This window comes from Copadichromis virginalis, linkage group LG16, assembly GCF_057382275.1.
Source record: "Copadichromis virginalis isolate Kocher_CV1m ecotype Utaka linkage group LG16, C_Virginalis_male_GT1.1, whole genome shotgun sequence".
NCBI lineage: Eukaryota > Metazoa > Chordata > Actinopteri > Cichliformes > Cichlidae > Copadichromis > Copadichromis virginalis.
The window spans coordinates 24,249,173-24,275,837 of NC_140633.1; the positions used below are offsets into that span (position 1 = coordinate 24,249,173).

Sequence of the window (26,665 nt, forward strand, 5' to 3'; positions counted from 1 at the left end):
TTTTTTGTATGACACTTCATTAGTGTGAAAAAATCTTGGAGCTGAGAAGAACTGCACTGCAATTAAATGGTTCTGCTACCTTAGACTTTGTAATGGCTCTATATTATTATCCAGTTTATTTGAAATAGTGGTTGCACTTGTGGAGTAATTGGAAACCATTGATTATGTACTTTTATGTCTACACTCTTGCACATCATTATGGAGAGAAGCAATAGTTAGTTAGCCTCTCTAATGAAGCACTAATTGCACTAAGTAGGTTAAGATGTTAGTCAAACTGCACTCAACTGAAATCACAACACAAAGACTTCCAATTAATCTGCATACTCCGACAACCAGATGTTGTTTTGGACTGCATATCTTGCAGATTTTATTTGCTTTGTGTCTGATCCTGTTGCGTAAATAGAAATTGTATTTGTATCAGTCCATTGGCAGCAGATGGAATTGATTGGAAAACGGGGAGATAAGGGGTGGCTGGAGGAAAAAAAAAACTAAGGTGATGGGATATAAAGTGGCCGCTTTGCTGCCGTTTTCAAGAGGAGTACCATTTGTAATGTAGATTTCCTTCTGATAATGTCAGCGGTGTAACCCTGGCTGGTAATTGTACAGGAGTGTCTGTTAACTCATATCACTGTGTTAACATTTATTTAAGGATGTGAGACCCTTGCACTTAGTTTAGCCGGAGACATAACTCCAGTGTATCCTGATGTAATATAATATATTGTATGGATGTCTGTATATAATAGAATGTGAGATAGCATCACATCAGACAGCACAGAACAGACTCACAGCATAGTAAGGACATAGAGAAGACGGCAGGGATGAAAGCCAACACAGGCCACAAGCCAGACCTAAAACCACAACATGACAACTTTTCCCTGAGCCTTGTAAATATAAAAATAATAATAATCATTTTCTTTACGACATCCTAACCTCGGCTACCTCGTGCAATTCCTGGGTTTAGTGTATTGTGGCTATAGTAACCCATAAATAATGCAATACAATTAAAGCTGTTAGCAATGTTAGTTTTATAAGTTGATTGAGCTCGTCCTTTTCCGTTGATAATAATTTAGATTATGTTTTTCTCTCACCTTTAAACCATCTCACTGTCAAATGAGGCTATTATATGCCTCAGCAGGGCATCTTGCTTCTTTAAGTATCACTTATAGAAATTCCACTGTAGCCCTATTGATTTCTTTTTTTGAAAATACCCAATTATTTTTCAGGATTGTATCGAAAACTAAATACGGCATTCATTCAGCGTGGGCCAGAATTTATTGTGTGCAAAAATGTGATTGATTGTCCATTTGTGCAAATGAATTACCCCGTCGAAATCTGAGCGCAGCGCATTAGCTATTGAGGTCATTACAGGAGACACCGGACACCTCTGCTAGTGGTGTGGGGGTCCACATCAACTGCCCACACTCTGTCCCCCCATCGTGGTCCTCTGTGAAGGGGAGTGACGCTGACAGTACACTCCTGGCAATCAGTCAGCTCGCCACCCACCACTATGCGCTATTTGAGATGTGGAGAGCAGGGTCTGTGCTGGTTACAGCTTAAACCCAGCAGCAGCAGCAGGACTTGCCGCCTTTGATCTTTTTTCTTTCAAAGGGCTCAAATGCTCACGCTATTGTACGCTTGAGAGACACGTCAGCCTTCACTACCCAGGAAGAAAAAAATATATAAAAGTCCCGTCTGCTTGTTACAGATACAGAATAATTCAAATTCAAATTAAAAGGCTAAGTGGAATTTTAAAAAATCACAGTATTGTTGATTTTATTAATAAGAACCATCTGTTGAACACGTTGAGCAGGGTAGGTTGGCGTAAACTGGAGTATAAAATGTGGGGTGGAGACCTCTATCAGGATCTCTTATTAACAGAAGCTTGTTCTTGGTGGGATGTTAAGAAATCTCCTGGCTTTATATGGCTGTCTGGGGAGAGGGTCAAACCCTGTAAGCTGTCATTGCACATGAAAGGATTAATGTCATCTTATAAGAAGGGGGGGAAAGCCGTCTTATAGTTATTTATTCTGTTTCATTCACATTCTGCTGGCTCTGTAAAAGAAAAAGGCTAATGTCAGGTCTAATTTGTAGCCCTTTAAATTCCAGACAGAGATTCTTTACATATCTCTGGAGCTCATGGCTCCTCTTGGCGCAGCCCCTCTCCTCCTCTCCATCTGGGATTCCTCTTAAACCCGACCAATTTACTATTTGAAGCAAAGTGAAGATTTACATGAGTTTGTACTTGAATGGCTCCAACTCTGGTTTCATGCACTAAACACTCCCACTGTAATTACCATTCGTGGATCTTGCTCTCTGATACCTCTCTCTCTCTCCTCTGCACCTAGGCCAATTGAAGGGGAGAGAAAAGGAAAATACTTATTCCCCAATGCTGATTCTTAGTGCTCCTTGTTCAGGATCTGTAATTGGATCTGTGTTTTCGACTCCCTGCTAATAAGCAGCTTACTTTGGCTCCCTCTAGACTTGACCCACCACATTTTTGTTTTATGAATTTTACAAGGGGATTTTAATAGATGCTTTAGGCTATGCAAAACATAGGCTGAAAGGGAGGCATAATGTGGGAGCCTTGACACAGAGTACGCCTGAGTGGCTGCTTATCATTGAGGACAGGTCTCATAACTTTCATTAAGATTGATGTAAGACAAAAGGGAATGTGTAAGAAGAGGGACATGAGAGAATATTAACCTGTGCTCCTGTAACTAACTATAATTGTTTTGCATTCAGTCTCTCCTCAGGCAGCCACCCTCATTATCTTTACCCGTACATGACGGCACAGCTGATTTTAGTAGCCGGGCTTGTTAGAGGAGATTGGAGGTCAGGGCAAACTGTAATCTGCCTTTGGTTATTTTTATGGTAGAATCCGACGGCCGGAGGCTGAAGCAGTGTATCAGTGTATTTTACAAACATAAGACCTCATTTCTTTTCATTTTACATCCATGTAATTGTTTCTGAAGTTCACCGCTTGTGGCTGTCGGAAGTTCAAGCAGGTTAGAGTGTGTTATTTCACAGTGGAGTTTGTTTTTCTATATGCTTTGCCTTTTCTTTCACAACTCGGTAGAGTAAAATGTTTCATTTTTTTTTTTAAAAATCCCCCCTTTTGTGCTATTCGTTTAAACAGACCCCAGATAGAGAGGTGTAGTCTTCATCTCTCTTGCTAATACGGAGTCTGGTGTTAGTCCAGTGCTCATTTGGAAAAGGCAGAATGACAGTGTCACCCATTCAGGGTCAGTGAAATGAGAGGGAATAAAAAAAATGTAAAGACAGGTGCTGACCCGTAGCCTACCCACAGTTTCTTCAATCATTAAAATACTTCCAGAAACCATGAAGGATTCCATTATTCATTATAGGTTATCGTATTATAAGTGATTTTTATCGTGGCTGTCTACATCTCTACATTGAGCCAGTTCATTTGTCTCAAAAAGGAAGAGAAATTAAAGAACATTTCCAACATATCTCCCGATGAATGAGGCAGGTGCAGTCACAGAGGTGAATATTCGGTGAAGATGAAGCTTCCCTCAAAGGTACTAACTAAGACACTCTGTTGGGTATAGGAGCACTAATGACCAACACAATCACCTATCTTGACATGAATACCAAAGATAACAAGGAGAGGTGGGAATAGGTGTAATGCTCTCTTTCATCCTCTCTCTCCTTCCTTCTCTCTCTATGGGAATCTACCAAGCACGCTTTACTTCATCACAAAACTAACGTGGCATAGAACTTTTAAAACCCGCCTCAGCTTTTGTATCCACACCCCCACACCCCACCCCCATGCTCCCTATCTCTCTCTTCTCCCTCTCTCTTCTGGTTGGTAATTCTCCCATCTGGAGGATGTTTGAGAGAAACAAAGAAACAATAAAAGGAAGTTGGGAGAGGGGGTGTCAGGCTGTCAGTAATCTGACAGCTATGGTAACTACCCTCTAATCCAGACGGCTCCAGCCACGCTCCGGCCTGACACCCGCGCCTCTGACTGACAGCTGAAGACCGGGCACATTCCACAGGCAGAAGTGACATCCAGTCTATTAAGGCAGACAAGCACAAAGCAGAGATTTGCCCTGACTGCCTAGTACTGAAGCCTACTATGGGGGTGATTGGAGAGGTCCTGGAGAAGGTGTCAGACTCAAGCTCAGATGATAACCATATTGTAATGATGCTGCTGGACAATGAAGTGCCATGATTGCCCATGCTGACAGCAGAAGTTTATGTCTGGATATCCCCCGTCTGCATTCGCAGGCAGCTCACAACACACACAGTCTCCAGGTCCCAACTGCCAGTCAAAAGCCTGGCCGCAAACGGGTGCACTTCTTATTCCAGCACAAGAGTGCACCAAACAGTGATCTCTAATGGACTGACCCAAGGCATGCTGTGCTGACAGGGAGAGCAGTATAATTGTTGTTTATCTTCTTCCTCTTTAGATATCTCTCTGAGCATAAAGAGGCTTCTCAGTGTCCATTTGTTGCTACAGAATAGCCCCGAATCCTCTACTTAGTTTCTTTATCAGCAAAACATTCCTGGGGAAAGCCATACATGATTGCTTTTGGAGGCTTTCACGATGGCAGAAAAGTATGTAATTGGTTTCACTTAAGGTTAATTATTTGCACTGGCAGGTCACATTGTTGTAAGCCATTCATTAGAATACACATCCAACACACCGAGCAAATGAGATGAGCTGGCTGTGCTTTATTGTAGGTTTGCTTTTAAAAGATTCCCAAAACCAAGCCAAACCTTAATGATGCTCTCAGCAGCCTATATAATGGAACAAGTTTACATAAATTAGACCACAGAGCTGCAGTGGCATCAGACAGGCTGGACTGTTTGTATTCAAATACTTTGGTTAATTATAAGTGGTTTTTAAAAAAAGTGAACTGAAAACATATACTCTGCTTCACATTCTAGTCCAAGTCTGTACTGCATACATAAAACATTTTCCCCTTGCTTTCCTTTATCAGATGGCTATGGTTTCAACTTTATTTTTGTATGAAGCCTGATGGTTTAAGACATAGATGATTTGATTTCCTCTCCTTCTGGTGTAGTTTGCAATGCCAATGCATGGTAGGAGATTTAAACAGGGAAAAGATGAGCTACAATAGGGATTTTCCTGTGAGTGCTTCCAGCATGAAGTAAATCCCTCAAACAGCCATACCCTAACATTTCTACAATAGAAAGTGAAAGACACACGCTCTGTAGCCTCTCACCCTTAGCACAACATTCAAATAAGTCTGAGAGATTTGGGTCCCAGGCGAGTTCACCAAAGGTGGCATTTCCCGTCTCCTTTCCAGCCAAAGCCTGCTCGTCTTCCATCTTACTTAGCTCGTCTTGATGGAGACTCAGGGTGCATGCCTTTCTAAGTGACAGGGAGTTAAGTATACATTCACACCATCTTGGGCTGCTAGTTAAGCTGACAGAGAGGTTCTGCAACCAGTCGGTCACCGTGAAGCACATTCACACTCCAATCAGACCAATGATAGAGAACAGGGTTGTTTTAGAATTTCATTTAGAATTTTGTGTTAAAGTGTCTTATTTGCTTATCACACTTTACGGTGCTTTCATGTTTTCTCGCACAAAAGCAATCACTGCATATTTGTGCTATTCTTGCTGTAACTCTAATGAATTTGATTTTTTTCCCCATTAACTTTAACTACTTAAATGTAAATAGATAAAGTCAACGTTAAAAAAACAGAAACTTGTTTTTGTTGGTCATTGTCTTTGCTCTTTACACATGCAGGCCAACATAGCCATAATGAGACAGATAATTGAGGATATTTTTTATTCAATGGCTAGTTAATTGGTTGCCACCAGTGTCCCGGGAAAGGTTAAATTTATGGTAGCATGTCGCTAATTACAATCCCAGCTGGCTTTGTTCATCTGGAAATATTTATGGCAAAAAGTCAATGTTTTGGGCGACAAATGACAGGCTGGACGTGAACACAATGCACAACCGCGAGCCGCGTGTTACATTCTCTCGCAGCATCTTACGGTCTGAGCTGTGCATAATCTTTCCTTTTTGAGTGTAGAATCAATGTGCGCATAATCAAATTCCTATTGACAGCGCTCATATCCTTCTCCCTGTGGCAGAAAAGAAGATCTTGAGGTGGAGAAGGATGAATGCATTAACATCCTTTCAGTCAGTCTAGCAGATAACAAAGCTCCTTGCCTCTGTGTTAACACTGCAGATTAGGTCAAGTTTTTACCCCTCTGAGTTTCTCTCCTGTAAATGACGAGTTTTGATGTGAAACAAGCAGCATGTCAAGGCGAGTTGAAAGATGTAGGCATTTTCTGCCATGTCACAATGACAGGCTGCTGAATATTTGGGCCATTAGGGGCTTATTAGTGAATAAATGACCAGATGGTTCAGTGATGCACAGAGATGGACAGAACTGGATGCTACTAATCAGCAGTGCCTGTAGCTCGGTGTCAAATCACACGACATGGTAACCCATGGCAACGGAATAAAAGTTAACATTAGCAAGTCAATTTGAGATCTGGGCGCTGTAAACAGGGCTTCGCATAGCCCTGCTTTGCTTGCTTGAAAAATAGAGAATAAGTATGTTCCCAGACAGCAAATTCCATTTGAAACAACTGAAATCTGTGTTTTTCTTTTTATCCTTTTCCTTCATGCAGGTCTCCATTTCAATATTTTTTCCTTTCCAGTGAGACTTTTCATAATCTTGCAGTAGATATTATATTGCAAATGCTCATCTTTACCTGGCTTTACAGTTATCAGTGACCAGTGAAACACTAGTAACATTTGCTGTATAGAAAGCCTTTTCGGTGATGCTTTTTTCAAAATAAAAGGGCCATTTTTAAAACTTCACCATTCGCATTTAATGCACAAAGACAGTAGGATGTCTCGCAACATCTCACACTTGTTTAATTTGGCTGCACCTCACTTTTGCGTTTGTCAATACATCCATTCAGTTTCTACTTTTGAGGTGCTTTGATTAGTTTGATTCCAAGATGCCCCACCATCTTCTTTACAGGAGGTAACCGACAAATTTCAAAAGCGGCCGTGTTTGTGCTTCAGTATAATTGGTGATGGGTTGTTTTGTGACAGATGTGGAAACTAAAAAAATAAATAAAAAATGCATCGTGTGCTGCATTACGCAAAACACAATACAAGATGCTCCATGTTGGAGCTGCATATGAATGTGTGTGGGTAAACATGCGGGGTCTCTTTAATTGTATGGTTTTCTTCCAGACCCACAGCTGACACAAACAGGCAGCCTGTTTAATGGATGAGGAGAGCCGTTTGAAGACGGTCTGTCACTTCTGATTGCTTTGCCTCTGTTCTACAGTATAATTGATCACTTGTCTACTAATACCCCTCCGTTTAACTTGAGTTCTTGCAGTCATTATTTTTAATAGATGAATTAGGAATATACAGTAGGTAGGAGGAGCTAAAAAAAAGACTCAGTAATTGCCTATTTGACCCATTAACTCGGCTGCTATACAGGTTTGTGTACATATTGCACTTAAAGGTTTAGCAAAAAAAAAAATCTCTGTTTTTCACACATACACAACAAGGCTGAAGCTCTCAAAATTAGATCAAAATTTGCTTCTTTTGCCGCGGAGTATAATTAAACTACGGTCAGGCTTTTTGCAGATTAAGCACTTTGATGTATTGTAATTGTGATATTTCCCGATAAACATATTAATTTGAATAATTTATGCACACGCAGTACACACCACTCCATTATACCTATGAACAACAGCGTAGGCAATAAAACATAGATATCGTGAGCTTTATGTAGGCTTGAAACAGTGGGATTCCATGTTATTATCCTACCCCCCCTCCATTACATTGAATGGGTGTGCATTGTTATTATTTGTCATCATATGCTAATTACACATCATTAATGTTAGACCTTAATGGCCCCAAGAGTGGGTAATAGTCTGTTAGGCTGAGCTGGCTGCTTGCAGGGAATCTGAGTCTAGGGGGAGAGAACACATGCTAATGAAGCTGAGACCTTTTATCTTTGCAGATTAAAAGGGAAAAGATCACAACCCTCAAAATAAGCGTTTTGACATCTGTAATTGGAAGAGACAACAAGCTTTTGTTCTATTATAGGGAGCAGGAGGCGTCAGACTGGATGTATAAATCTCTCCAGCGAGCTTTACTCCCTCAGTGCCTTCAGTCAGTTAGCCAAATGAAATCTCACTGCTGCTTTCATGCTTTTAGCTGCAGTTAGACAGAAGATGGAGTGCTGCTGCTTCCAAAGCAGTGCGGAGTCTGTGATCTAGGTGCGTACATGTGTGAGCATGGTAGCTTAGCCTTTTCAAATTAATGGATGCCCTTGTATGCTGAATGGGAACACAGAACTGTGACCGTGTCAATTATTGGAGGTATACTGGAACTGCGTTCACACTCTGTGCTGTTATGCAGAGAACCAAAGTTGGCAATGATCATAACAAATATGTCTGATTATTTGTTGCAATGATTTTGGCAAAATAATGCCAAAGCACTCTGGTCAGATAGCAAAACCTATTTTGCAGTGAGCTGTAGAAGAGTGACTGAGTTGCGCATCTGGCCCCCTCCAACGGGCTTAGCTCAGAGCTGGGGCAAACAGCAAAGCGACAGCTGGTCCAGCATGGCTCCATGTTTGACCCCCAGCACCATGTGTAGTCCCGGGCAGCCAGCAGCACTCCATACCCTGAAGACATGTATGCCATCCTGAACACCTGGTGGGAGGGAGTCCACCTCAGAGCCTAGGGTCTAGTTGTGCTTACATCGGGTTAGGAATGGTGTTGAAGTGTGTGAGGCTGGATTTCAGGGTCCACGACCCCCTCTTACCTTGACACCTCAACGACCCAAAAGGCCCAGAAAGCAGGGGGCCTGCTGACTGCCCATTTGCTCTGTCTCTGAGGTCCAAGCCCAGAGGTCCTGTCATCATGGAATGGCTCGGCTGGAGGCCATAAGTGTAATGACCTACATCTATCCTTATAGAACAATATGTATGGCATCATCAGTCTGTTAGCTTGACTTGACCTTTGCCAATTGTACTTGCATTTCATATCACAGTTCTAGACTGAACATGCAAATATCTAAAAGATTTAAACTGGAAAAAGTCTGATTTACTCAGAGGAACTTTGCAAGCTGCTGTGTGCTGGAAATATGATGTTGAGAAATGTTCTTACTTAATTTATGAAATCCTGACTTTGATAGCCCCCGTGACTTTCCTCCTTGTGTCTGTTTATGATAAATGTTTTATGCATGAAAGCAGAAAATGTTGATCAGGGAAATTGTATAGAATTTGTCTCCATTATGCATGCTTATCATAATCAAGGCAAGATTATGCAGTAACAAAAAAGCAATGGTAATACAATAAATCTCCTTGATAAGACAAAACAATGAGGAGAAAATGATGGTGTGTGTGATAGGCACACCGTCTCCATTCTTTCTGTTTTCACCCTTAAATACACATACAGCTTTTATAATTATTCTTTAGCGTAATGCAAAAAGAAGAGAAGTATTAGGGAAATGATGGTGCTAAGATGTCAGTTTGTTTAATTATTGCTAGTTATCACAATTGCCTTCTCTTTGACTTATGCATGTATGTAATAAGAATGTTTCAGAGTGCCTCAGAGAAATGTGAAAGGTCAGATGTCAGTTTTAATATGACTAGAGCACCTCTAATGAAACACTGTTGCAATATGTGTTGAATACGAATGCATTAATTTCTTAAATGTCTTTCATATTTGCAGGCGCCTCAGCCTTTTTAACTGGGATAATTTGACAGCAGCCCCCTGCCTTCCTCTGACAGCTTTGAGAAGCTGGGGCTCAGCACCTGCGTCCACCCAAGCATTAAACCTCAGATCCTGAACTCTCCTCACAAATGAACTGTCAGATCATTACTGCGCGTGATGCAATATAATCTGTCTCAGAATTAGCATTTGGCCAAGTCCACACTGAGTTTTTTTTCCTCCCATCTCTCTCTTCGTAAATCTATCCCCCTCAGAAGGTACTGGTTTGAATATGCATCTCTTCACATTTCCATGAGGGACCCACGGGAAGTACAGGCAGAGAGCAGCTTTCAGCATTAGCATGTCAGGAGGGAAGGGTCCTTTTTGTTCAGGGTCCCACTGCAGATGCTCTGCCTCACTTGTTCATTACAATTGCATTTCATCAGCTTGATGATGTCCACATGTCAATTGAGTGTGAGGATTTTGCACACAAAGGAGCCTCTGGGAGAAGGACTTCGCTGGCTAATCAGCTGATTATCATACCTCAAATGGGGCTGTACTGTTCTGTTACAAACGGCAGCCAGAGAGAACGAGGTGCAGGAGACAGACATACGATGGGTGAGTCCAGCTAGGAGGGCAGCAAGCAAAGCTGATTAAACATGCTCTCTTATGAACACAGATAGAGGAATGCAAAGTAAGCAAACAAAGCGCAACTCAAGCAGAAGAGAGCATTAGAATATTTATAGTTATATTTTTTCATTCTTATGACCTTAAAACCCTAAAGTGTAAATCTGAGTATGACTATGTTATCCTGACATTCATTTTTGATGCCTCAGACATTGAAACTTTTGGTTTTAAAACTGCCTTTTTGACCTACAGCAGGAAGGAAGTGCATAAATCAAAGCAGGATGAATATATACAAATGTAAGTCTGGCATCACCGGCACCTGGAGAGGGCATCACATGGGGATCACATAGTTCTTCTGGGGGACCTCTGTGCTTATGTGACTAATGAAGGAGAAATCTAGAGAGTTGCGACTGGGAAGTCGTGACTGTAACAATATCATTCCTATGGTGAGGCTGAGGCTATTTCTAAACCTGAAACCAAGCTTGAATCTCAGGGCCAGCTCTTGTTTCACTGATAATATTTAAAGAAGCATGTGAGTAAGTGCTTTTCTTTCTAGTCTAATTTTCTTACCAATACTTACACCGATCAGGCATAACACTATAACCAGCTACCTAATATTGCGTTGGTCCTTACCCATCGAGGCATGGACTCCACCAGATCCCTGAATGTGTGCTTTTGTATCTGGCACCAAGATGTTAGCAAAAGAATTTCCTTTTGCTAACATCTAATTTTTCTTATCAATGGCTTTTGTTGGTCTTTTAAGTTGCGAGGTTGGGCCTCCATAGATAGAGTTATTTGTTGCGCACGTCTTACAGATATAAATTGGATAAAGGCCTGGGAAATTGGGAAACCAAGTCACACCTCAAACATTGTTGTGCTCCTCAAGCAATTTCTGAACCATTTTGCTTTGTACCAGGGCACATTATCCTGCTGAAAGAGGCCACAGCCATCAGGAAAAAAAATGTTTCCCTAATGCCTTAAACCATACATGGTCTGTAAGAATGCTTGGGTAGGTGATACATATCAAAGTAACATCAATGTGGATGTCAGGATCCAAGGTTTCCCAGAAAAACAGTGCTCAAAGTATCACACTGCCTCCCCCAGGTTGCCAATTTTCCATAGTTCATCCTGGTACCAGGTGTTCCTCAGGTAAGCGACACACCCAGCCATCCATGTGATGTAAAAGAAAATGTGATTCATCAGACAGGCCACCTTCTTCTATTGCTCTGTGGTCCAGTTCTGATGCTCAGATGCCCATTGTTGGCACTTTTGGCAGTTGACAGGATCAGCATGGACACCCTTACTAGTCTGCACCCATACAGCTCCATACACAACAAACTGCGAGCCAGCATGAACTTTTTAGACAATTTGAGCTACAGTAGCTCGTTTCTTGGATCGAACCACATTGTCCAGTCTCCACTCTAGCCATCACAATCTGGGTTTTATCAGACTCGCTTAAATCCTTACACTTGCCCATTTTTCCTACTCCCAACAGCTTTGAGGACAAAATGGTCACTTGATCCATGATATAGCCCAACCACTAACAGGTGCCATGATTAAAAACAATATATCAGTGTTACTCACTTTACCAGTCAGTGGTCATAATATTATGCCTGATTATAATAGTGTTATAAAGTGTATTATAACTTTACAATAGTATTATAAAGTCATAATATTATGCCTGATTGGTGTACAACAAAATGTCCTTAATAAACTACAGTCAAACTGCATTTGAATGTACTTAGTATTGTGTATTTGGAGTACTAGTGTTTGTACTCTACTTGTAATCTGAATTCTATTAAGCAATCAATGAGCAAGCATTGGTTGCTTGTAAGTAAATAGTCTATGTGGAGAACAAGAGTGATTCTGGCTAATGATGTTAGCTTTTTAAAAATTGACTATTAGATTGAACAGGAAGTCTTGGAAAAGACTGCAAAAAATTTATGATTGCATGGTATTTTCATACTTGTATTTAGTAATTTTGGTGTCATTTTATTTTATTGTTTTTTTATTCATATATTATCTATTATATATTCTCTGTATTTCTTTATTCATAAATTGATGTCCTATGAAATTTGTTCACTGTTGATCATGGTGTTCAGTACATTAGGGCATGTATAGCATGATCACAATCTGGTGGAGGAACAGCTTTCTAGATTTAAATTTGGGGCAAATGTTGTAAGGATTTTGGCTAATGTTTCTATGCATGTACCTTTATGTTACAGTAATTAAAGTTATGTTTTGCTGCCATTCATTTAGATAGGGGTGTCAAAATAACTGCCTAGAAGTGGTACAAAGATTGCTGCTAAGTTTTGAGACATACTTGTGGAAGGATTTTGGTAAACTTAATTTTCAACAACTATCTATGTATTTATTTAGTTATTTACTGCATATTTGAGTATATATCCCTCTGCTTGCCTTGCTTTGTCTTCTGGGATTCATAGAGTATATGGTTTCCATTTCAATGACTTTAACAATTTTTTGGAGATTTTGTTTTGCTTACTTCATACTGAAATCACCCACACCAGTTTTGAAGCTATAATAGTCTCTTAGAATATAGTGAATTTCCTCCATTGAGCTGGGACTCAGTTGCAGTGAAGGTTTTCAAGTACCACATGATCCTGTGAAGTAAAAGTAAAATGAACTTTGACAGCAGTGAAGTATTGGCAGTGATTTACACATTGCAGCTGACAGCTGAGTTTAAAAAAGAGAGCTTAGATTAGAAGCATATCTCTTCATTTGCCACTCAGTCTATATTCTACCCAATCATAAGCTCTTGGTAGTTGGGAACGGCAAGAGTTTTAATATCTGGGTCAGACCTAGACCACTAGTGAGCTCAAAACACCTCGGGATTCCTCCAGAGGATTAACTTTTTAAACAAACATCTCAACAATTCGCCATCCATCCATTCTCTTCCGCTTATTCAATTTTGAATAGTAGGGGGGCTGGAGAGTACAACAATTCTTTAGTCAACTTTAGTCACCCTCTTTACTAAATGAGAGGTAGTGATTTGGACATCATCTCTTTGTCTCCAGTGACCTCTCGGTCTGCTGACACGATCAGCTCACATTCACCTTTTTTCTCTAAGTTACCTTTACATTCTATCATGTGGTAACTAGTGGTAATACATAAAAATATATTTATATTGAGTATTATTGGTATAGATTGAAAAATGCATTTTTTTTTCATTCAAGATTGAATTAAGTCAAGCAGCACCAGTGTCATTGTGCTAAGAATATCTGACTTCATCTGTTTCTGTTGAATAGTTATGCTGTTCTTTGAGTTTTATGGTGTGCCTTACAATCCATGGACATTCTACTAATTCCATGAGCTTGGTGGGAATGTGTTTTTGTTATCAGCTTCTTTTGTTTGAATAGAGATCATCAGCCACACATAGTAGAAGTGAAGTCACAAGTGACCTGAAAGCCCAATTATAAAGTCTGCAATCTGCATTGTTCTTGGAGCGAAAAACAATCAATGTGCTGAAGGCATATCCCCATCAGAAGACCTAATGATGTCTTTCTGGACCACAGCCTTGCACACTGCATAGTAATCTTCTGCTAATTAGGTTTATAATGCCTAGGCAGGCCTCCGCATCAGCACAATTCCAGGGAGGACAGTGAAGTTATTTATTTATCTAACTGTGGCTCATTGTTATAATTAAAGCAAAATTATTTAGATAGGAAAAGGGCTTATTGGAATTAGCGATGCACTTTGCAAATGCATAGACTTCAACTGTGTTTTCAATCATAAAGTCACATTAATTCAGATTGATTGTCTATTAGTCATGCAAATCCACAGAAAGATATCCTCTTACAAAACCTTGCTCTTAAAGTGACACTCTTAAATAGAGTATCATTGAAGTTAAGAAGCTGGAGCTACTGGAGAGATCTATCAGTTAATCTCGAAATATAACACTCAAGCACTTGAGATCAGTTTCTCCATGAGGCTCGATACAAACAGATCAATAAGTCAGATTCATTATTTTAGTCATGAAATCATAGTGATTAAGTGGCATATATTTTGGGTCACGATAGGTTCTCATCAAGAACAGCAGCACTTGCAAAAGTATGACTTCATGTTCCTTGTTAAATTCCATATCACTGACGTGTTAGGGCTTATTTTCTTTGTGTTTGATTGTCAAACCGCATCATTGGCTTATGGCTTATGTTACTAACAGGTCTCCAGAGAACCCTTTTATACTAACATTGTTTGAAATAAAATAAATGTAGCATGTCTTGATTGAGCGATTTATGCAATGCGTAAATGCAAACAAAGCTTGTCATCGCCTCTGTAGATATACTTTAAAACTTTGTAGATATACTTTAAAACAAGATCCAGAAATGCCTTCTCTGGATATGAGCTCATTTTAGATCGACTGAGGTGTGCAAATTGTCCTGTGGTCTGACGAATCAAAAATTGAAAATAGGAGAGGGACCTTCCGGCTTGCTATCAGCACACAGTTCAAAATCCAGCATGCGTGATAATGTAGGGGAGTGTTAGTGCACACGGTATGAGTAATTTATAAATCTGTGAAGGTAACTTTAATGCCAAATGATATTTACATGTTTTGGAGCAACTCTGGTGCCTTTCCAGATGATGCTAGTTCAGCTAAGCAAATCGAGACCACATTCTGCACTCTTAACATCAGCATGGCTCAATAATAAAAGAGTCTGGTTGCTCCACTATCCTTCCAGCAGTTCAGATATGTCAACTATTTTTAAATACTTAGAATTAAAATGACGAACACAATAAGGCCTTGAAATGTTGAGCAGCTGAAATCCTTTCAGCCGATCGAGTTAGTTCTTGAATGCTTATGGATGCTTTTAAAATTATAGGTGATGAATGTAGACCTACTCTTATCAGTTTTTGATGTCACATCCAAAATAACCATATATTTTTCAATGTTTTATACTTTGTCTTCATAAAATTTTCAGTTAGATATGCCAATCATGTTTTATAAAGTGTCTTAATGTGTTTCAAAACAAGGTTGTAACTTCCATATGTCTTGTAGATTGTTAAAAACATTGATGAAAAACTTTTAAAAACTCTCCTTGGATCTTTTCTTTTAAAACCATCAAACCATTTTATCTTGAATTTAATCAGTGTAAAATACTGCTAATTATTTTTCTCAAGAAAGTCTAAACTTTCTTTTTATTGTTCAAAACTTACCTTCGGCCTTTGTCTTTTCTTTGAGAGGTTAGTAACTGTCCACCTTTTTTTTCTGGCAGACTGTTAACTGACAAGCTTCGAGCATTTGGCAAGATGTTATCCAGCAGCAGAGCTCATCTACAGCTCTGACAGCCCAAAGCACCTGCCAAAGGATCTCCTTACCTTTGCTATGTGCTGTGAGTGAGCAATGCTCAATGCTGAGGGAACTATTTCAGGCTCCCTCATGTTGGAATTTTTCAGCTTGTTCCTGTGTTTCCTTTCTCTTTGATTAGACCGAAGAAGCCAAGAAGATAGTTTCATGGATAATGAGACACTGGACAGAGGTTTTATTTGTTTCCCAAGCTAAGGTCTCCATTGGTGTGTTGGCAGATGTGCTGAGTCTAGAATGACAAAAAGCTGCAGTTTGGTTGCTTTGCTAATAATTAAATGGAGATAGATAAAATATATAACAAGAATTTCTTTTTATTATGGGGAGCAAACATAAGACAAAGACTTACCCCTGAACTGCTAGGTGCCAGTTTTATCCTCAAGAGATCCTCTTTTTTTTGACTGATGCAATCTGGACACAGCTGAGGAGGTAGATGAGAAGAATTTAATTTGCTCTTCTTTGTGCTTCAGTGCCTACAAACTTAAGGTCTTATGTCTAATGCAGTCGTGACCATGATAGATAAGCCTGCATAAGTCTACAAAGCCAGCTTCAATGCATCAGAGATTAGCACATCGTCTCTGTCTGTATCTTCGGCAGCAGTGGAGATGACCCTGGCCTTGGTGACAGGACAGCTGGACATAAAAGTCTCCAAGAACCCAGGCAGTTCTTCATAAGAGCATGCGCCATAATTAGAGCCATAATGGCATCTGAATGCAGTGCAGGTTAATGAAACTCTGTCTCTGCGAGGGAACAAGGGGCTTTTGGGTAAAGAAAACAGCAGGGTTCTGCCAGGAGCCCGATGATAGCAATTTGCAGAGTGAGTTATGTCCTATAACCTAGAAGCAGCCAGTACTTTGAGCATGTTTTGTTCTTAAATGGGGTATAGTTTTCCATTTCCCACCCATTAATATGCATAGAACAGCTAATGAGGCTGAACCAACTAAGATAATAAGATTCTGAGGCTGCAGCACCACTGACTGCATTAATGGTGTATGACTTTATGGTGAGGCATTTGTCTCAGATGCCTTTAGACATAAGCACAAAACGGAAACCTAAAGAAAGTGAGTGATGAATACAGTGAAGATTTGATCTGCATTTTGCAGTTATTGCCCTGCTGGCATGCTCCAGACAAAAAAGGAGTTTTATCAATTAAGATGATCTTTTAATGAGTATTAAAGGACTCATTTAATTAGTTCTCTTTTTTTTTACATTTTAATTTGTCCCTGCTCATTATGTGTGCAAACTGCAATCACACATTTAAGTTATGTTCCTATATGTATATCATTGAATTTGAAATTATAGGCCTTCTAAGTATTTTGTATCTTTAACCTTTAAAATCCTGTCTTTTCTTTTTTTAACCTGGTCGTAAAAGGTATGTAGGTTTTACCACCTTGAAGACATGTCTTTACTTTCATATGTCACTGATTGACCTCATCAGTGTCAATGCACTCCTATTGTAGAAATGGAGGGAAAAAAAGTATTGATCTCCTCAGATCCAACACCTTGTAGTTGAACCGGCAATGAGAAAGCGACTGTGGAGGTTGTCTGGAGGTGTATTGACAGACTGTGGGATGCTATTAAACATAACTATAAATATAAAAGAAGTGCAACGTCCTCTAGGAGGGAAAACCTATGATTTTTGCCCTCTTCCTGTCAGCAGTTTTCTGCAGCCGTGTATTAGCGTTGTCTCCTCTCGGTAAATAATGTGTCCTCATTCAGTCACAGTGAAGAGAAAGAGCATTTGACTACAATGGGCTATTATTGGCTATAATAGGGATGAAGCAGACTCTCAGGAGAGACTGGGAGTCTTGTGAACTGGAAATGTCTGCTGTTCATCACAGCATTTTACAGCCAACGTTTTCTCTGCAAGAGCAGCATCACTGCCCCAGGATAGCTTACACTGATGCCTCACTTCATTTACACAGTGCAGTTTTGCTTCTGCTTGAACAGAAACTGCTGTTAGATGTTGGAAAAACTAGACAACTAGACCATTTGACCAACTCCCTGTATAGATCCATATATAATGCTGGAAAGAAATCCCTCCCCTTCCCCCCCAAATTTGAGCCATCCATCTTTGTGAATGAGGATCCCCATCACTCTCTTACACAGACTGGACCTTCCTCTTCTTCTCATACAACTTAACCCAAGAGCTGTCTTCTTCTCTTCTCAGCTCTGTTTTTCTTCTACGGTGTACCACCCAGTAAGGTAGCCTCACTCACTTTATCAACTCCTGTTTCCTTTCTTTCATGCTGTACGTTTAGCAGCCTTAATACAGCCGTGACCATCACTATTGCGCCCTCTTTAGCTATGTCTCATCCCTCCCTGCCTTTGAAGCCCCCAACCTCCCCCCTTTTCAGAACCCTCTCCTTGTTTTTTCTCCCTCCCCCCATACTGACCCACCTCTCTCCACCCCCTTAGCTGGACCCCTCTCTCTGGTGCGGGGCCTGGCTGTCAGGCCCTCTCCTGTGAGTGCGGCTGCTGTGATTTCCTCTGGGCCATCAGGTGGGCTGCTGCTAACTAGCCAAGCCTGAGACAGGGTGACCTCAAGCCTCAACATGATGGGTCTGAATCAACAATGTGTTCGCCTAAACAGGGAGGGAGAGACCAAACAACTTAGAGGGCTGCCTGCCAGCAAGTAAACCAACAACGCTGCATCTCAAACTTGTCTACCTATGGACATTTTTTTAGTGCAAGTAAGCATTTAATTCTTTTCCCTAAGAGCGCCTATTAGATCTAACTTATGTCGTTTTAATCTATACTAAACTGTTTTCACTTGAGTCTGTTTGCTGCAGTGGCTGTCGCAGTGGTGCCTCGCAGTAGGTGTATTGTAAATCAACTGGGTGCTGCGTGAACTGTCATTAAAGTGATCATTAACACTCGTGATATCATCAGCGCATGGCAGATACTTAATTATCAGATCCCCTCTTCTGTTTCAGAGGCCCTGGTGTATTTTTCTTTTTCAGAACAATTTCTGATGTCTGCAAAATCCATATAAGCCTGTCTGATTAGAACAAGCTCAGTTTAATGAGTTTCTCCTGTGCCACTGTTTCAGATGGATCTCATTAAGGGTAATCATACTGTAGTATGAGTTCTAAGGAGGACTTTATACACAAGCCAAGGCTATCTAAATTGATTTCCCTTCTCAGTATTGAGTATTTAACAGGTGTGATTCTGTTGGTCATGAGAAAAATGTCATTCTACTAATCAGATATAAAGAGTGATCAAGTAAATGTTTCTGTCAAACTCCACTGTGGTGTGACTGCAGAGCATTTGCCAGCATTTAGGTAATAATCAAATTTAATGATGGCATTACTGAATAGCTGAGGCTTGCTGCAGTCGCTCTTTTCTCTCCTGGGTCCTCTTCTGCTCCTCAAAATGTTTCAAAGTTTTTCTTTTCCACAATTCCCTGGAGCTAGCCTCCCATCATATCTGAAATGCGCTTACAGCAGTGGCCGTCTTTTGCTTGAGAGCTCTTTGCCTTATGCTTCCATCAGAGGAGACTGAGTCTCACAGATGCACTGCTTAACAATGCCATCCCCTGCTCCCATCAGAGGGGGGAAGGTTGCGGAGCTGCGCCCCGCAGAATAAGGGGGGCAGGTCCCCTGTGATTGGCGAGAGCTGAACATCGATGCCAGCTTCCATCTGTCATGATAGCCTATCTCTGAACCTTCAATCTGTCAAAAGCTTGCTGCCTAGCTGAAGGCTCCAGGAGATTTGGCGTGCTAAACAGATTTGACAACAGGCATTATCACTGTGAGGGGCCCGGCGAAAAACGCCATCAACGTGTTAATTGTGGCTGGAAATGTAAACTGTCACTTCTCATCTCATTTAACACTACCTTTGCCAGTTTTTTTCTCACCTCCTTTTCCCTTATGTTAGCAAACATATGGAAATATTTAGGCAGATGCTTTAATCCTTGAACTATATCAGCTTTAGGATATTGACTTGTACTCCTCACCTACAGGCGGTGAGACCTAGAACCACACGCTCTGTTGTCCTTGGTGAAGAAGACCGTTCGCTCTGTGCTCAAAGAAATGCAGTCTGAATACAGCTGTGTTATTTAACTAAGTACAAGAATCTGTTGCAGTTTCTGAAAGATAGAAGCAAAGCTACATTTTAGCCAGTTGGGTTTTAGCTGAACCAAATCTTACCTCAGCCCATTTTCCCCTGTTAGCATCTAGAATGTACATATTTGAAGAGCTAGAGGTTAAGAAAGGAATGGGTTTATTTTTCGGATCATTGGGCACAAACAGTAGTAAAGATTTGGTGTATGTATTATGGTGCTTACATCATTATCTTGCAAAAAATTAAGTAAAATAGCATTTTAGAGTGAGTAATGTGACAATTAGTTGATTATCCAAGTGACAGAAAAATTATCTGCTACTATTATGATAATCAGTAAGTAACTTTCAAAGTAAAAAATGTCAGCAGCTTTTCGTTTGTGAGGATTTGCTTCTTTTCTCAGTCTAATGGGTCACTAAATTTAATATCTGGGACTGTTCAAACATGGCAGTTACATGAGTGTGCCTTGGGCTTCGGGATACTGCTACAGACCATTTATTATTGTTTTCAAGAACACATCAAATTAATAATTAGTCTAGAAAATAATTGCTGACTGATTGACCATGTAATACTCTTTCTTAGATTTCGATCTGTACTTCTTTAAAAATAAGGTTTATTGTCTTTAATAAAAACCTTAAATCTAATTTCTCATCAACATTTTTTTGCTGTCTTTCTTACTATTTCCCTCTTTCTGGTACATCTCAGAATGTCAAGCCTGTTCCTATTATCTCTAATTGATTATCCTCTATCAAAGCACCTAATTATTTGTCAGTTGTAGCGATCAGCCCTATTATTTGTGGGCTTTCCCCTGACAGGCCTTTAATGGTGATGGTTGGTTTAACCCCCAGGCCTTGCTAATAGGATTTAGCAGCAGGTGACTGGTAACACAGACACACACACCCCTCTAACCCCTTCACCCCTAGGAATATCAGACCCTCCCACTGCCTGTTCACTGAAAAGGCGTACAAACACTGCACTAATACAGCCTTGTCATTCCCTCTGAGCTGAATGTATCTGTATGTAGCAAGGCAGGACTGTAGTGTCACGCCTGGTTCTCCCCCTTTGTTTTGATGCTGCATAGTCACACCGTAAAAAAAAAAACCTAAACAAACAGTAATATTCCGGCAGCTGGGGCAACAAAATAATACCAGAAAATAACAGAAAACAACTTTCCCATGACAATACGGTTATTTTCAGTAATGACAATGCAGTTTGTTGCCCTAATCTTACATGGGATTTTGCCTTTTTCAAGTGCTTTTAAACATTAAATTAGGAACAATTTAATGTGATTAAACAATGAAATTACCTATTAAAAAGGTCAATGAATGCAGCAATATGAATAATAATACTTAAATGTACAGAAATACACAGTTAACTTAAATAATAATGGATTGCATTCATATAGCGCTTTATGAGACCCTCAAAGCGCTTTACAATTCCATGTTATAATTCCCCTTTGGCCGTCACCAGTAGGTGGTAGGTGAAGTGTCTTGCCCAAGGACACAACGACCGAGAGTGTCCAAGCCGGGGCTCAAACCGGCAACCTTCTGATTACAAGGCGAACTGCCAACTCTTGAGCCACGATTGCCCTGAATAACAATAATAGTTCAAGTTCAATCTTTCAAATAACGGACAAATATTTGTGAAATTATGATGCATTTGTGAATGTATTTTAACAATCTAAATAAGCATATGTACAGACAGATACATTTAAAAAACATGAAAATTATGTTGTATTACATTTACAGTGATTTTACGTTAATTTACATTTGAAATGTAAAATCACTGTCTATATATGTGAATTTAATGATATTCTAGAAGAAGAGTACAAAACTGTGAAATAGACAGTAAAATACTTTTATATCACGATTTTTTTTTACAGTGCAGGATTCATGCAGCAACGCATACGTATGCAAAATGCCAATGCAAATAAAGCCGAAGCAGACACGGCGCCATCTTGGAGGTGACAGACGACGGCTAGACGGAGAGGCCACGGCCTCTATGTGCTGGTCGTTTCCTGACGGTGATGTCCTTACAAGCTGCGCTGTTTGCAGTGTCATACAGTAAAGATTTGAATGTTTATTAAATATAATTTCTGGACACTTGAAGCAAGAGAGCATAGATTTAGTGTTGCAAAAATATTGCTGTGATGATGTAAGGAATGATTTAGTATTATTGACAGTTTATTAGGATGATTTACCTGTAAACTGCTCCTTTATCCCGGTGAGGCCTTTCTGTGACTATAATGTCTGCCAGTCAAGCACAGAGCTGCTAACTCAGACAGTCGTTCCTTCAGCTTTTGTCACTTTATTTGGTGTCCATCCATCCACTCATGGCAAACAGCAGCAAATGCCATTCATTTATACTGATTGGAAGGAAGAGCGTAGGAAGCCTGGGAAGTGATGGCGTTGCCCAAGGAGTGGGGGTACTGTGAGGAGAACAGGACAATGAGGAGCAGGGAGGGGATGGGTTTGTTATCCTGGTAATTAAGGACAGAGTGGCTTCCATGCCTGGTGTGCGGACAGGATGTGGCAAATTACTAGAATCTTTGTGAGGAAAAGCTGCTCCCTCTCTACTCTGTCCATTCTCAGGGGACCTCATCATCTTCTCTAACAGTCAGGATGGGATTTTGTACCCTCTATTCCCTCACCTTCTCCTTCTCTCTTTCTGTCTCCGTTCATTTCCTTTCACTTCTCTCTGTCAGCTTCCTCCTGAAGTGCAAGTCAAAGTCTGAAGTAACATTGCGGGTTTAGAATTGTAGATTAGTATGCTGACTTCTTGGTAATGAAAACTTCTGGCAATTATTCATGTTTATCTTTTTCGGTATTTACATGCTGAGGAAGAGCTAGGCAATTTTTCTAACATCTTGAGACAGATTTTGATAATTAACTGTGTGTGTTTCACAATGCAATTCCCCTGACATGCAGAGAAGGATAGAGAAATAGACAAACCATAAACAGTACTGTATGTTCTGTTCCCTCTGTGAAACTCTGCGTGCGTGTCTCTCACTGACACTGCTGTTACTTTGATATCATATATTAGGGAAAAGAGGATATTATTTCTTCGTTTCTCTTGGCATTTTGCATTGGGATCCTCGGGCTGTGGTGCTCAGGTGGGGTTAGAGAAAACAGTGGCCCTCACAACGACAGGATAAGCTAGCAGCAGCATGGCAAGACAGCAAGAGAACACTCTGGGGTTTAAAAGTACCCAAAGCATCCTGGGTAATTAGCCATTACAGTGCTGTCACAGAGGGTTCTGCAGTCAATACAGAGATAATTTGGGCAATGGTGAATGACAGTGCTGTCCAGGCTTTTGGGATGATCAAGGACAGATCCAGCTGCACCAGGCATCTGTCAGGCCCATGAATCACTCCTCCAGCCAGCAGCTGGGTGAGTGGAGCAGAGAGAATCGCTGGAGAAGCATGTGCAGACACACAAATAAACATGTTCCCCCTCTCTCCCCTCGCCACACCGGGAAATGGCTATTAAAGGTCTGCCGTTACAGAGCACCGAGTGGAAAAGGCTTGTTACCTTCAGTGGCAAATGAATGACATTGGGAATAAGGTGAGGAATAAAAGTCAGACCAAGGGGACATTTTTCACAGTTATTTCAGCTGTGTAGCTAAATCCAGGGAATGCAGTTAGGATGCATTTTTTCATGTTATAGTGATATAAGTAATATGTTTTACACAAAATAACAACAAGGCTTTATGTTATTACAAAGGAAATCTGGAAACTATACCTTGTTCTCTCCATTGCTCATTGGTAGTTGAAGACTGTTTGCTGTATTCAGGTTGCAGATTCGAGATATTATGTAAAGTGTCGACCAAATCCATAGTAAAGCACTTAAATTCTTCCCCGTTTTTCCTGTAATCCCCACCAAAACAGGGAAGAATATAAAAGGGACTGAGCAGCATGACAGATCAGGGCTTGTGTAGCAAAGTATACACATCACTATATAAAGCCCAAACCTGCCAGGATTGAACAAAGTATTTCAGGTAGCATGAGTTTCTAGTTGCTATTTTTCATTTTTACTTCAAACGGTTTCTTTTAGCACACCTGCTGTCATTAGGTTGTGCAAATTACAGGTACATTTTAATATATTTTAATCCTCTGCAAAAGATTTTGCAGGAGGTTCAGTATGATGATACTTGATGGACCATACTGGTGTGAGTTTTACATACAGTATCAGTTCTCATGCAGTAGCTTATAAGAGTTTATTCTTAGGCGGTGACACAACCTTTGTTGGCTTGATCAGATCACAATAACCAAACTTTCATATTTATTTATTAAAACTCTTTGCTTCAATTTAAGATTTTATACACCAGTGTTAGATGTATATTGGTGTGTTGTACATAATAGTAGAACATAATTATATTTTGATTATGAAGCTGAGCCTCAACCATTTCAGCACAACAAATATGCATGTATGCAAACGTTTAGGAAGATCGTACTGATGGCATTTATAGGTCTCTGAAAATATCATTCCAAAATATGTAATATAATATTAGATGTCAGTCTGAGATAAATGATCATATACAAGCTCTACTAAATGAAAAGTTTGGTAACATAAACATTTTTGTGAATTGAGGTCATTTCAGAAACCAAACAGCAGAGTGATGCTTTTGCTGCAGTCTTTAATATGCCTGGAAATTCTTCTCTCTGTTGCTAATGATTATGCAGATGCTCACAATCTGTAACACAACACTAGTTTATTAACAGTTATTTTAAATGTCAGAGTAGTATGTTAGTATACTAACTTTTTAGAAACCTTTTCAAGGGTTGGGATTTCATCATTTCAGTTGTTGTCTTATTCCACAGACAAGTTACGACCCAAAGTTGAACCCAAAGTAAGGTGCTATAATAGACGCTATTTTCTTTAATGTGAAAACAGCTATTTTTAGGATTAGCTCATATGCTGTATATAGATGCACAAGGTTGGCTTGTGTGTGAGATATAGGTCCTATCTCTGTGCACCCTATTTAATCATAACTGTGGAGACTCTGCCCTGGGACTGGAGCTTTTTCTTATCATACTTTAATCAATATCTTTCTCGCTATGTTAACACAAAGCAGTCCTCTCAACACTGTGGAGCTGCAGTGTCCTTATTTTGTAGTTGATGAGTCTATGGAAATGCATGTGTATATTAAGCATGATTCTGCGACCTGTGCCAATGCTGAAGCACTTAATTTGTTTAATGACACTCAGAGTACAATGAGCTAGTTTTGAGAGTGCATTTAAAAGGCAGACATTTCTGTATTCGTCTTGTTAATACACAGATTGTCTCTGTTTTAATTTCAGATGATTTTCAGAGCACATCCTGTAAAACCACAAGAATAAAAGCAGCGTATTATGAAAAATGGAAGCTGATTTCGAGTAAGTCACCTTTCTTCAGCGTTATCACTCCAATTCATCTCAGAATGGAATTAACTTCATGATAGGCAGTGAAAGTACCTATCCATCTTTGATACAATGAATTCAAAGATGCACAGCACTGACAGTCAATTAAAAATGAAAGATAATCCACCCCTCCCTCGCAGAGGAATATTCAGTTTGGCATATGCACTATAAATACCTGCCATCATTTTACATCAGTTTGCTATTTATCTGTCATTTTAATTTTTTTCCAAAGTGGATGAGCACACATCTGAATGTTTACCTGCTTTTCAGCAGGGCTAGTAGCTTCTTGGTGACTGCTGTATTACCACATTTTAGTATTCCCACGGGATCCATTACCATATATGTGTCTATAAAGGGAATTTGCAGAGAGCAAAGTGAACATGTTATGTCGGTCATTTGCTGTGCAAGGATATTTTCCTACAAACTGCATTTTAAATGCTATGTTTCTCCCCATTACTCTACACCGAGAAACATTTAAATGCCCTTTAATTAGTGTGTCCTTCCTGCTATCGATAGGCCACTGGTAATCACTCAGAGGACTAATGACTCCTAATTGAATTGCTTTAAAGAGGAACACAATTGGTCCTGTCATCAGTACCCAGACAGCAAGATTTGGGAGCAAACCCAAAACGGGGGTCATTTTGTTAAGCATCGCGCTAATCGAAGTTACATATTTTCACAGTGGCAGAGAAAAGCCTGATGCTACTGTGGTGATGTCAGATCATGTTCTCTCAATAGAGCCTGGGGAAGGAGGGACTGGGGGGGAATGGGGAGGTGGGAGTGACTTGTGGATCATCAAAATTTCAGTAGATATTGATTTGATCTTTTCATATTGTCAAGGAGAAATCTAATCATAATAGAGCAACATATGATATCTCCCTCAAACACCTTTTAACAAGCTATTGCAGCTTATTATCCAGTTTGCCTGCACCAAACCCTCATATCATATTACGAGCACTGCAGGACCTGCGAGGATGTCCTTTTCATCCGCATGTCCTGAAATTCAAGCGCTGCAAAACTTTCATCCTGTACTTACATTTCAAAACAAGACTAATGGCTTTGCAAAATAACTAAGACTGGGCAGGTGTGCCAAAAAAAAAAAGGATGAAAAGCAGCCTTGTATTTGTCCAGGAGGTCAAAGCAGAAATTATGCTAAATATATTCACAGGTAGTTATAAAGATAGTTAAAGTGCCTACATTCTGACATTTTTCTAAAACAGAGGTAAGGGCTGCACCTTAAGTTAAACAGAGCCTGGTTGCAATGAAATGAAAAGTTGTAATAAAAAGGATGACTATGACGAGCAATTTTAAATAGATACACCGTACAGTGATTTTATATAGAACTTAATGATCCTATATCCTGTAGAGTGTCATTGGCATTGCAGAAACTTTCTGTCCTAATTATCCATTTCAGCCTGCCTGTTTCACATCTCCGCAGTCCCTCATTATCCCCACATCCACCTCACAGTCTGCTCAGTGTTACATTAGTAAAATAGAGCCTTTGATTTGTCCTCAACAGCGCAGACGTTTGAAAAACAGAAGAGCGAATGAGAGCGAGA

At 40.1% G+C, this 26,665-nt stretch overlaps 1 long non-coding RNA gene across 5 annotated transcripts in view; it reads left to right on the plus strand.

The window, feature by feature from the left end:
• The window catches only part of LOC146690840 (uncharacterized), a 66,457-nt gene that overhangs the window by 34,032 nt on the left and 5,760 nt on the right, over window positions 1–26,665 (plus strand). For 2 of the 5 annotated variants that reach the window (XR_014915501.1, XR_014915500.1), the window contains exon 3: window positions 25,008–25,082. The exons of 1 other annotated variant lie outside the window; for it this stretch is intronic. This is a non-coding gene — a long non-coding RNA (uncharacterized LOC146690840). Of the gene's footprint in view, window positions 1–16,243; window positions 16,307–18,064; window positions 18,328–25,007; window positions 25,083–26,665 lie in introns of those variants that run through there. 2 more of the 5 variants (XR_014915503.1, XR_014915502.1) reach the window with 2 other exon arrangements.